The sequence below is a fragment of the Leptonychotes weddellii genome, chromosome 10 (genome assembly GCF_054177405.1).
Source record: "Leptonychotes weddellii isolate Sample4059 chromosome 10, ASM5417740v2, whole genome shotgun sequence".
NCBI classification, from domain to species: domain Eukaryota; kingdom Metazoa; phylum Chordata; class Mammalia; order Carnivora; family Phocidae; genus Leptonychotes; species Leptonychotes weddellii.
In genome coordinates this window covers 115,833,685-115,844,202 of record NC_138378.1, presented here as the reverse complement: position 1 = coordinate 115,844,202, position 10,518 = coordinate 115,833,685, and the positions used below count along the sequence as shown (strand labels likewise).

Genomic DNA, 10,518 nt, shown 5'->3' with positions numbered 1-10,518 from the left:
AGACGATGGACTCTGAAAAACAAACAGGGTTCTAGAGGGGAGGGGGGTGGGAGGATGGGTTAGCCTGGTGGTGGGTATTGAGGAGGGCACATTCTGCATGGAGCACTGGGTGTTATGCACAAACAATGAATCATGGAACACTTCATCTAAAACTAATGATGTAATGTATGGGGATTAACATAAGAATAAAAAAAAAATAGTGTAAACTGGGCGGTGATTTCATGAATTTTTTTATGCTTCATAATTCATATTTGCATGCTATATTCTCTTAATGTTTAGAATATTTCAGAATTCAAAATGAGAAAAGAAGACTACTGGATCAGGACTCAACCAAAACAACAACTTAGGTTTCAAGATAATTATTCACAGACGAACCATGAGAGACTGTGGACTCTGAGAAACAAACTGAGGGTTCTAGAGAGGGTGGGGGTGGGGGGATGGGTTAGCCTGGTGATGGGTGTTAAAGAGGGCACGTACTGAATGGAGCACTGGCTGTTATATGCAAACAATGAATCATGGAACACTACATCAAAAACTAATGATGTAATGTATGGTGATTAACATAATAAAATAAAATTTTAAAAAAAGAAAAAAAAGATAATTATTCACTATGTCTTTATAACTACAGCATTTGAGATGTATGTAAGTCTACACTGGCCTTATGTTAGGACAAGATGTTTCCGAATTCAGAATTTTCTGGATTTTAGAATGGTAATAAAGTACATATACCATATACAGTACATTCCTGAAAACCCTCTTACAAGTCCCCTGTAGCACCCTGAAATCAAACACATTAATATTTCTCCAAGGAAAGCTATTCCAATTATACCAGGAGGGACAAATTGATTATAAATATTCTAACATCAAATCAGGTCAGATGTTACGATCAAGTAAGTTTTACCAAAAATTTGGTTTTCTGAGTTCTTTATGTAGCAAAATTGTGGGTTAGGGGCTGTGGATCTGTACTTTGAAGAGGTTCAACTTCACCTAAACTGTAAATTCCATACATTACACTTTTTTAAACCTCTCTAGCTAATTCATTGTCTTTAATGATCATCAAAATGCAAGTTTTAAAGAAAAGTAATCCCGGGCGCCTGGGTGGCTCAGTTGGTTAAGCGACTGCCTTCAGCTTAGGTCATGATCCCGGCGTCCTGGGATCGAGTCCCACCCACATCGGGCTCCCAGCTCAGCAGGGAGCCTGCTTCTCCCTCTGACCCTCTCCGCTCTCATGCTGTTTCTCTCTCTCTCAAGTAAATAAATAAATAAAATCTTTAAAAAAATAAAAAATAAAAAAAATAAACTAAAGTAATCCCACTTACACTATAAATGCCCAACTTTTATTTCACAAAAAAAAATGTATAAAACAATTTTTCAATTTTTATTCTATTTCACTTTTATATCTTTATAATATTCATGATTATACAGTGGGAAAAAAATACACATAAAAGTTTAATTAGGCAGATAACCAGTACCAAACTGAAATCTAAGCGATAAGAAATATGTGATAAGAAATATTTTCATACAGTTTACTGGTATAATGAAATCAATCAAATAAAGCATTTTGTATTCTAAGTCACTGAAATTCATAAATAAAATTTTAATCACCTTTCCCCATCAACACCAGTCTTAAGTAACAGTTTACCTAAGCCTGAATCCCAAGTTATTATAACCATTTACTCTTTTAGTAAAACATATCAAAACCCAAAAGCACACATCTTTAGAAAGATATTCAGAAAGGTCTTCGGGGCACCTGGCTGATTCAGTCAGTAAAGCATGCAACTCTTGATCCCGAGATTGTGGGTTCAAACCCCATGTTGGGTGTAGATATTACTTAAAAAGTAAAATCTTAAAAAAAAAAAAAAGAAAGAAAGAAAGAAAAAGACATCTCTCCAGCACAATTCTTTTTACCATATTATTTGGGAAAGCAGTATGAGAAGCGGAGTCTTGACAACAAAACATGGGTGTTTACCAAAAAGTTTCAAGCACTGCAAAAGCATACTATTGAAGTCCCTGCCCGCCAAAAAAAGTATTACAGAAACAAACCTCCCTCAAAACTCTATTTTTGGGGAGCCTGGGTAGCACAGTCGATTAAGCGTCCCACTCTTGGTTTTGGCTCAAGTTGTGATCTAAGGGTCTCGAGATCGAGCCCCAGTCAGGCTCTGTGCTCCATGGAGAGTCTGCTTCGGATTCTCTCTCCTCTCCCCCTGTCCCTCTCCTGCCACCCTGCTCCCCCACTCCAACCATATGCTCTCTCTCTCTAATAAATAAATCTTTAAAAAAAAAAAAAAAACCTCTATTTTTTTTTTTTTAAGATTTTATTTATTTGAGAGAGAGAGAATGAGTGAGAAAGAGTGCACATGAGAGAGGGGAGGGTCAGAGGGAGGAGCAGACTCCCCGCCGAGCAGGGAGCCCGATGCGGGACTTGATCCCAGGACTCCAGGATCATGACCTGAGCCGAAGGCAGTCGCTTAACCAACTGAGCCACCCAGGCGTCCCAAAACCCCTCTATTTTTAAATAATACCAAGCAGCCCACAATCTGTAACCACAAAAGGGATACACTCTCTCCAGATTAATTTAAGGACCTACGTAAAGCAAGGAGCATCTGCACAGAAAAAAAGATAATTTAGTGTTTTAACACTAACAGAGTCTTAGAATCCAGCTTTACCTATGCTTGATGACCGCTAGCACTTTTATGATGGCAAATTCAAATTATAATGTTACATATTCCAAATTATATAGCAAGAAATGGTTGCTAATAAAACCATTTTCCTTTTCAAAGGAAACTTAAAGCAATTAACTATGCTAACTGTACACAGAAGTGAGCTAAATGTAATGAGCCCTACTATGTACCAAGCACTGAGCTAAGCACTTTGCAGGTAATCTCACCTAACGTTTTTTCCTACAAAGAGAGTTTTATCTTCTAATAATAATTATACAGTAACTTCTGGTATATTTCATCTTCATACTTTTGTCATTTTAGTATACAATTTTAAATGGGACTTTCTGAGCTCCTAAGTGAAGTAACTAAGACTCATGGCTGTGTTTTTATTTGACTATATTAAGTTTTCTCTGTTAAGGAAAAAATATTATTTTCTATAGTAAAACCAAAAGAAATGCCATATGCAGTAAAACAATAATTAACTGTGATGTGCAGGCTAAATCGTAAGGAATCAAATCTTTAAGATGATACCAGCCATTATTTCATTAGTTATTTCAGGAAATGTTTTTATAATATTCTTGTAAAGATTAATTCATGGAGTTTCTGCTTGGAAAGATAAAAAAACTTCTGGAAATGGATAGTGGTGATGGTTACACAACAGCGTGAATGTAATTAATGCCACTGAACTATACATTTAAAAAATGGTTAAAATGGTAAACTTTACATAAATGTTACCACAAAAAAGACTCATTCTACTATTTTGTACAATACACATAATTTAAAACTAACTTACTGTAACAGTTCTAAAAATGTTTTCAGCTTCTCAATTTGCAATAGAAGCACGGCAACCTTGCTGAAAAGAAAAGAGTAAGGGACAATTTTGGCCTGGAAAGATTTACTTCAACTCAGAATCATAATATTTAATCAACTAAAAACAGCAATAGCAAAATCTGTCCAATCAGCAGCATCTAATGTCAACTCTCATACCAACAATACATCACCTTAACAAAAGCATAAAGTGTCTTGGCTGCATTGAGCACTCAATAAATGAATGGACCAAACTGTTTACTAAAACATGTAATGTTTCACTGTTAAAAACAGCCTTCATTTTAAAAATTTAGAAAATAACAAAACAGAATGTATGAACATATTACAGGTATAATTAGCTTAGGATATTCCGATATCCTGAATAAAATAACCGGAATTGTAATTAACATCAGTAAAGACCCAAGAGATGAAAGTGCAGTAAAAAAGTGCAGTAAAAAATTTCTATCTGGGATTGAATATGAACCTGATGAATACTTGCGGTACTATTTTTAAATGAACTTTCTGGCCTTGGGTCAAAGTTTTGCTAGCAAAATACCAAAGTGAAAATGTTGGGAGTGAAGCCCAGAGTCTCTGCTTTGGCCTAGGAAAAGTTATGCCCTTCATGCAACCAGTCCTACACCCAACTGAAGACTGCTAAAGAGGGACCAGGTGTCACGATGCCATCAAAACACATAAACAACACACTAATGCGAAAATCAGTGAAAGACAACGTCAAAGACATCTGACAGAATACAGTACATCACTACATTCTGCTCATTGTACAGAAGACACACTCTTCAGTCAGTTCCTGCACTTTGGCCAAACAGCACTGAGTCACTCTGCAAATGATTCCAGAAACCTCAAAGGATAACCAATGACTTCTGAAGAAAAGTCAGTTAATCACTGGAAAGGGAAGAGACACAGCTTTTCTCAGCATACAGTCACTAGGTTTCTCCCAGCAGGGAGCAGAATTGAACAGGAGTTCTGGTATCTAAAGGGGCCAAGGATCACCCACACAAATTCTCGTCCTCCCGAGTTAATTTAATATCCAGAGCATCTTTTTCACTTTCTTCTCCCGGGGGAAAAATCTGCACCCCCTTTTCCCATAAATCCATCTCTACTATACACTAATCAAACTGTGAAATACAATCGCCTATCCTAACAAAAATAAGAAATAAGCAAGCATTCTACGGTGCATTTCTAATTTGTAAAACATATTCATTTCTTAATCAAGAGCCAACTAACTAGCAGCCTTTACGTGGTTATTAATTTGTATTTCAGACTGCCTTAAGAAAGAGGTACAATGAAAAAGAGAGATTTATTCTCTCGACAATTCAGTCTGATTCTTTGGCTCCGGCTCTTTGTCATCCACCCCAAGTGGGTACTCCCAACAGGGAGAGCATCAGGTTTCCCTGCTTCGACCCACGTCCCCACGCAGCATGCCACTCTTTCACACTGGCTAGCCTGATGAATATAAGACAGCAAATCCTGCTCCCTAGCTCCCCAAAGCGACAGGAGAAGCGGGAAGGAGAAGAGGGGTGTTCCCTCCCAGGGCTCCAAGAAAGAGGCAGCCGGGGATGACACCGGCTCCAGGAGGCAGAAGGGCAAGAAGAATCAAACGTGGGTCTCTACTGCTGGAACTTGGTCGCAGAAGTCTCTGGCCTCCGACCCGGGCCCGGCTGCCGGAAGCGGGGCGGGGTGGGGCGAGACCTCCCTCCCACGGATGGGTGGGCACAGAGGGGGACCTGAGGAAGGCGCTACTAGAGCAGGGAGGGCGCCCGGGCCCCGGCCACCTACCAACAAGCTCTCCACGTTGATGGGTGAACGAGGGTCTCGGATCAGCGCCTCCAGCTTCCTCTGGCGGCTCGCGCCCGCCCCGTCCCCCGGCACGGCCTCGGGGGCGCCGGGCATTTTCCCCGTCGCCGGGGGCCGGCTCATGCCGCCGCCGCCCGGCCCCGCACTCCCGCTCCCCGCGCGCTGGCCCGGGCGCCTCAGGGCCTAGCGCCGCCCCCGAACCGCCGGCTCCGGGCGGGGCTCCGCCAGGGCCCACCGCCCGCCTCTGGCTCCGGCTTCGGCTCTCAGCGCCGGTCAGGGACCTCGGGTTGTCCAGGGGGCCGCCCGGCCCGGCCGGGAGCGGCGAAAAGCAGACGGCGTCCCCGCCCCTCAGTCAGATTCGCGCCGCCCGGTCCGCTCGTCCGCCGCGAGCTCCCTCAGGACTCCGAGGGCGGGAGCGGGGAAGCGGCGCGGCCACCGCCGGGCTGGACCGCCCCGCCCTCTGGCGCTCCGGGAAACTGAAGCCCGGGCTCAGACAACTACGGCCGCCGCCAGCCCGCCCCCATGCTCGCCGGGGCAGCCTCGGTCCCACAAGCCCGCTCCCCTCACACACTCCCGCGCGGATCCCGTCTCCGGCCGCGCGCAGCCGCTACCCACAAGCCCCTCGGGCCGCGGCCGCCGGCGCGCGCCCCCGCGCGCCCCGCCCCCCCCGCGCGCCACCGCCTCCGCCCGCCGGCCTCCGCCTCCTGTCGCCCCTTCGCCTCCATTTTTTCGTTTCTTCCTGTCGGTCCCGCTTCGTGTTTCTCCTTTTGGATCCTCCTTCCTTCCCCGCTTCCTCCTCCCCCTCTTCGAGTTCTCCGAGGGTAAATGGCCGGGCGCTCGGTGACCGCCTCGCTTGACCCGCCGAGCTCCAGCTGGGGGAGGGGAGAGCGGGCCCGGGGCTGGGGTCTTTCCGCGACCCCGCTCCCGCCTGACCCTGCCCCGGAGGGCGACCCCGCGGATTCAGAGGCCGGCCGCCCACCCCCGCCGCCGGCGGGCCCCGGGGGGGGGGGGCTCGGGAAGGTTTGGGGGGGAATGGGTCGGCCCGCCCCCACTGACTCAGCGCGCAGCTATGCGGGCCTTGCATCACCCGCGCCAAAATAATAACGACCGCCAGTCGCTGCCCTCGCCTGCAGGGCTCTGCGCTGGCAAGAGGCCTGCCTGGGCCAGGAAGATTTTAGTGGAAAGGCTGGGGGAGTGTGCAATGGGAGTCGGAAACTGGACTCCTAGTCCGGGTATGGAGGGCCTGGAAGAGTTGCTTCAGCCCCCCAGGGCAGAAGTCCTGGAATCCGAAAACCTTTGTGCGGGTCCCCAGCGGTCTTCTCCCAGCCTGGGCTTCAACACTAATCAGGAAGAGGATAAGAGGGCGATAGAAAAAGGCTTCCATCCGCAGGCCTTCTCCAGGTCCTTGCCTTTTGGGGGACGGAAGAAGGGTGGTTATAGGGGCCGCTCCTCTGCATTCCTGCCCTCTCGCGGCCCGTGCCATTGGTCAGATCCACTCAGGGCGCAATCTGGAAAATATGTGCCAGGAGCTATAAAACTGTTCATTGAGCCCCTTTAACCCAGTAAACCCATTTAAGGAAGTCCATGTCTCAGGAAATAATCCAAGAGGTGGGGGACTTGCATAAAGATGTTTATAGCAAGGCTCTTCAGAATGTTCATAATGACCAAAACCTGGGAAGGGGCCCAGTTGTCCCAACAGTTGGAGAATAATCCAAGCAAGCTCTGTCACATTAACAGAATCCTGGCAGGTATGTTGGATTTATGTCAGAAGCATGAAACTTTGGCAAGTACAGGAAAAGATGTATTGGAAATAAAGTTAAATGAACAACAGATACAAAATAGTTTGTATACACTACTTACAACTGTAAAATGAGCAGCTGCAAGAACAAGAGAATATGGTTGTTTTTAAGTGAATGAGAATTTTTTTTTCTGTAAAGATGCTTAAGAGAACATTAAAATTTCAAAAATAGAAAAATTGTACTTAGCTGAACCACTCCAAAAAAAGCTATAATCTACTCTCCATTAAGTAATAAGAATCTTAACATTTCTCACTGGCATGTCAGAGATAAGCTCACAAAGATCTGCAGCTGAGTTCTAAAGCTGTAACCTTGTAAAAGTAGCAATTTAATCAGTAAATGTTCCAGCAGCGTCATCTTTTGCTTTGTATTAAAGCCACCCTCACTTGGACTTAGGCAGGAAGAGGCCCTGAACGATCCAATATAGCCTTTTCCTCTCAGATAATAACGCTGACTTCTGGTCAAAAGGTAAGTCCTTTAAATCTGTATGTTGAGTGACTCATTCATACCTCTACAATCACACCAGGAAAACAAAATGAGCCAGAGACTTGTGCTAACGCACTGGAGCAAAATAAGATATAATCCATGATCATGGATCCTTTTCCCTGAAGCCAACAAAATAACGCAAAGCAAAAGGAGCGCCATGTGGTTCTCAGGTTCCAAATTAATTTTTCAATAACTGGCTATATGTTTTTATGGAGCTTGGTGGGCTAACAGGAAGTCATGGTCCCAAATAACTGGACATGAAAACCTTATTTGAAAAGAATAGGTAGTGATCAGCAAGATATAGATAATAGGCACCTTCTACATACGCTAGAAAAAGCCATACCATAGAAGATTGTTAACCAAGACCTGCACCATTGTCTACATGGAAAAAAAGAAGACTGATCTCTTGATATGAGTTAAACCGTTTTATTTTTGTTGTTGTTTTTTATGTTTTTTGGTCAACAGAACAATTATTTTTTTACCAAAGTAATGCACAAATGCATTCATGTAAAAGTTAAACCAGACATGTGTAAAACATGCCTCAAAAATTACTCTCCCAAATCTCCCTACACACCACACATTTCTCTTGTCAGTGAAGGCCTTTACCTTATTCTCATACGTACTATTTGTATATATACACAAATGTATCTTTTTCCCACATGTCTGGCCTTACGGTCTTTTGCAACTTGATTTTTTTCCCCCTTAATTAATAATATGTCTTGGATCTCCATGTCTGTAAACAGAGATCTACCTCATTCTTTTGAACTGCTGTACTATATTCCATGGTATGGATGTACCAGACTTATTTTCTCTCTCTTAGCATCATACCAGACTCTGGAGACAAATTGGGCTGAAATCCTGCTGTTTCCGCACCCTAGCTGTGGGCATCTCAGTTTCCTTATATCGTCTGTTACAAAGTGCTTAGAAGAGTGCTGGCCCTCATAAATGTTAGATGTTAGTAGTACTTTCTCAGTGTCTGGAACATTGTTGCGGTTGACATCCTTGTATTTTTGCCCTCATGTGGACTTAAATAGCATGGGTTCCTAGACATGAAATTGTTGTATGAATAGGAGGCATACCATAAGTACTTATAGATACTGTCAAACTGTCCTTTAAAAAGGCTACACAGTTTACATTCTCACAATCAGAAGAAACTCCCAATATCCCTTTATATTTGCCAGTATTCACTATTCTAAGACTTTTTGATTTTTGCCAATCTCATGGGCAAACAAAATGGCAGCTTGTTTTCATTTGTAGTATGGTCATTACTCCTGAAGATGAGCATTTCGTGCTTCTATTTCTTCTGAAATTACCTGTTTATATCTTTTGTCCACTAGATTTGTCTTCCTTACTGATTTAGAGGAGCTCCTTATGCGTTATGGATATTCCTTCTTATTGTAATATAATGTTAAAATATGTGTTGCAGTTCACAAATATTTTCTTCCAGTCTGTTGCTTATCATTCAGTTTTGGTTTTGGTGGTTTTTGTCACACGAAGTTTTTACACCTTTTACGAAACCAATCTATCAACATTTTCCTTAACAGCTTCTGGATTTTGTGTCTGGATTGGGAAAGATTTTAAACCCAGTGTTTAGGGCACACAGAGGACTGAAACTGCAAGCGGCTCTATGAAATGAGAGTTTCCTAATAATATCAAACTCATCTCATCCCTAGTGAGCCATAGAAAGAGGGTGTCCCTGTGTTTGCACTTCTTGGAGGGATTCCTGCTGCTCTGTGGCTCCATCCAAGGTTGGCTGCTTCCTTTTTAACACTGTCTCTGATGTATCCTGAGTGCTGATGGGACAGGTGGGAACTTGGACAAGAATTGTGTTCAATATGAAGGAAGAGTAACAGGGAAGTAAATATAGGGAATTTAAACAGGCTGGCCTATCGGTGTATAAGGCTTTGATTCTACCATAACTAGATAGATGTGTAGGACTTAGAAGCTCCACCCCATTTCATCTGAAGTTTGTCTGTGTTTCTTTTCTCTGTCTCTTCATCTCCAGCCCATTCCTAATTGGTTCGTGTCAATTTAATATCCACTACCCAGCAATACCTTCCTAGCTCTCCTGATACTTAGTCCAAACTCGGAGAACCCCTCTCTGGTCTACCTGAGGCCCATCTGCTCTGTACCAGTTTTTAATTTGAGGGATCTGCCTCTTCCCCAGGAATTAATCCACCCTTCAGAAGCAACCTTGCCCTCTCCACCCATAAATAGGGCTATAAAATAACCATTTTTTTTGTCTTCCCATGTGGCACTTGGAATTGCTTGTTTAATGAAAATAATTATTATGAATAAGGGCTTACTATGTGCTAGACAATGTGCATTATAGAAATTACCTTCTCAAAACAGCCTTTTGCTAATGGTAATATTACTCTGCCCATTTTCCAGATGATGTAATAGGGACTCAGATATATGATAATGGAATGAATAAATTAATAAATGGAGGGATGGATGAAAACAATAAGCTCTGAATGGTCTGGGCATCACCAAAACACACAACTTTTCCCATCTTGCTTTGCAGTGCAGAACAACTCAAACTGGCATTGTAGTGGGATGCTTCTGCCCCACATAAGCCAAGATTTAATCACAGAATAAAGGAATGAACTCTCAACACAAAGATGTCATTATTATAGTAAACTCCACTCCTATAAAGGATACAGGGTTTAATGGTTTATGAAATAGGGTTTCATCCTAAGTTTCATTCATGGTTCTGGTAATAACTCACAGCGTGAATGAGAAAATTGCTGGACCCTCTGTGAGTCAGTTTCCTCATACACAAAACAGAAATAATGAAGCTTGGTTGTCATTAAGTCTCCTTAAGATCTCCAGATGAAAGATACTGGATGCGTCCAAGACAAATTATTCACCAGTATACTATGGAAGATAGAGGAGAATAGAGCTGGTCACGGCTCAAAAGCATACTTGGAGGTAAATGGTAAGTCACTCCAAAA

General features: G+C 43.3%; 1 long non-coding RNA gene across 1 annotated transcript; it reads right to left on the bottom strand.

The window, feature by feature from the left end:
• Nucleotides 1-1,364: 1,364 nt before the first annotated feature.
• LOC145715988 (uncharacterized) lies at nt 1,365-5,904 on the bottom strand. Its single transcript, XR_014138320.1, has 2 exons — nt 5,265-5,904; nt 1,365-3,513 (listed from the first exon to the last, which is right to left on the bottom strand). It is a non-coding gene; the product is annotated as an uncharacterized LOC145715988 (long non-coding RNA).
• Between the last annotated feature and the right edge of the window lie 4,614 nt (nt 5,905-10,518).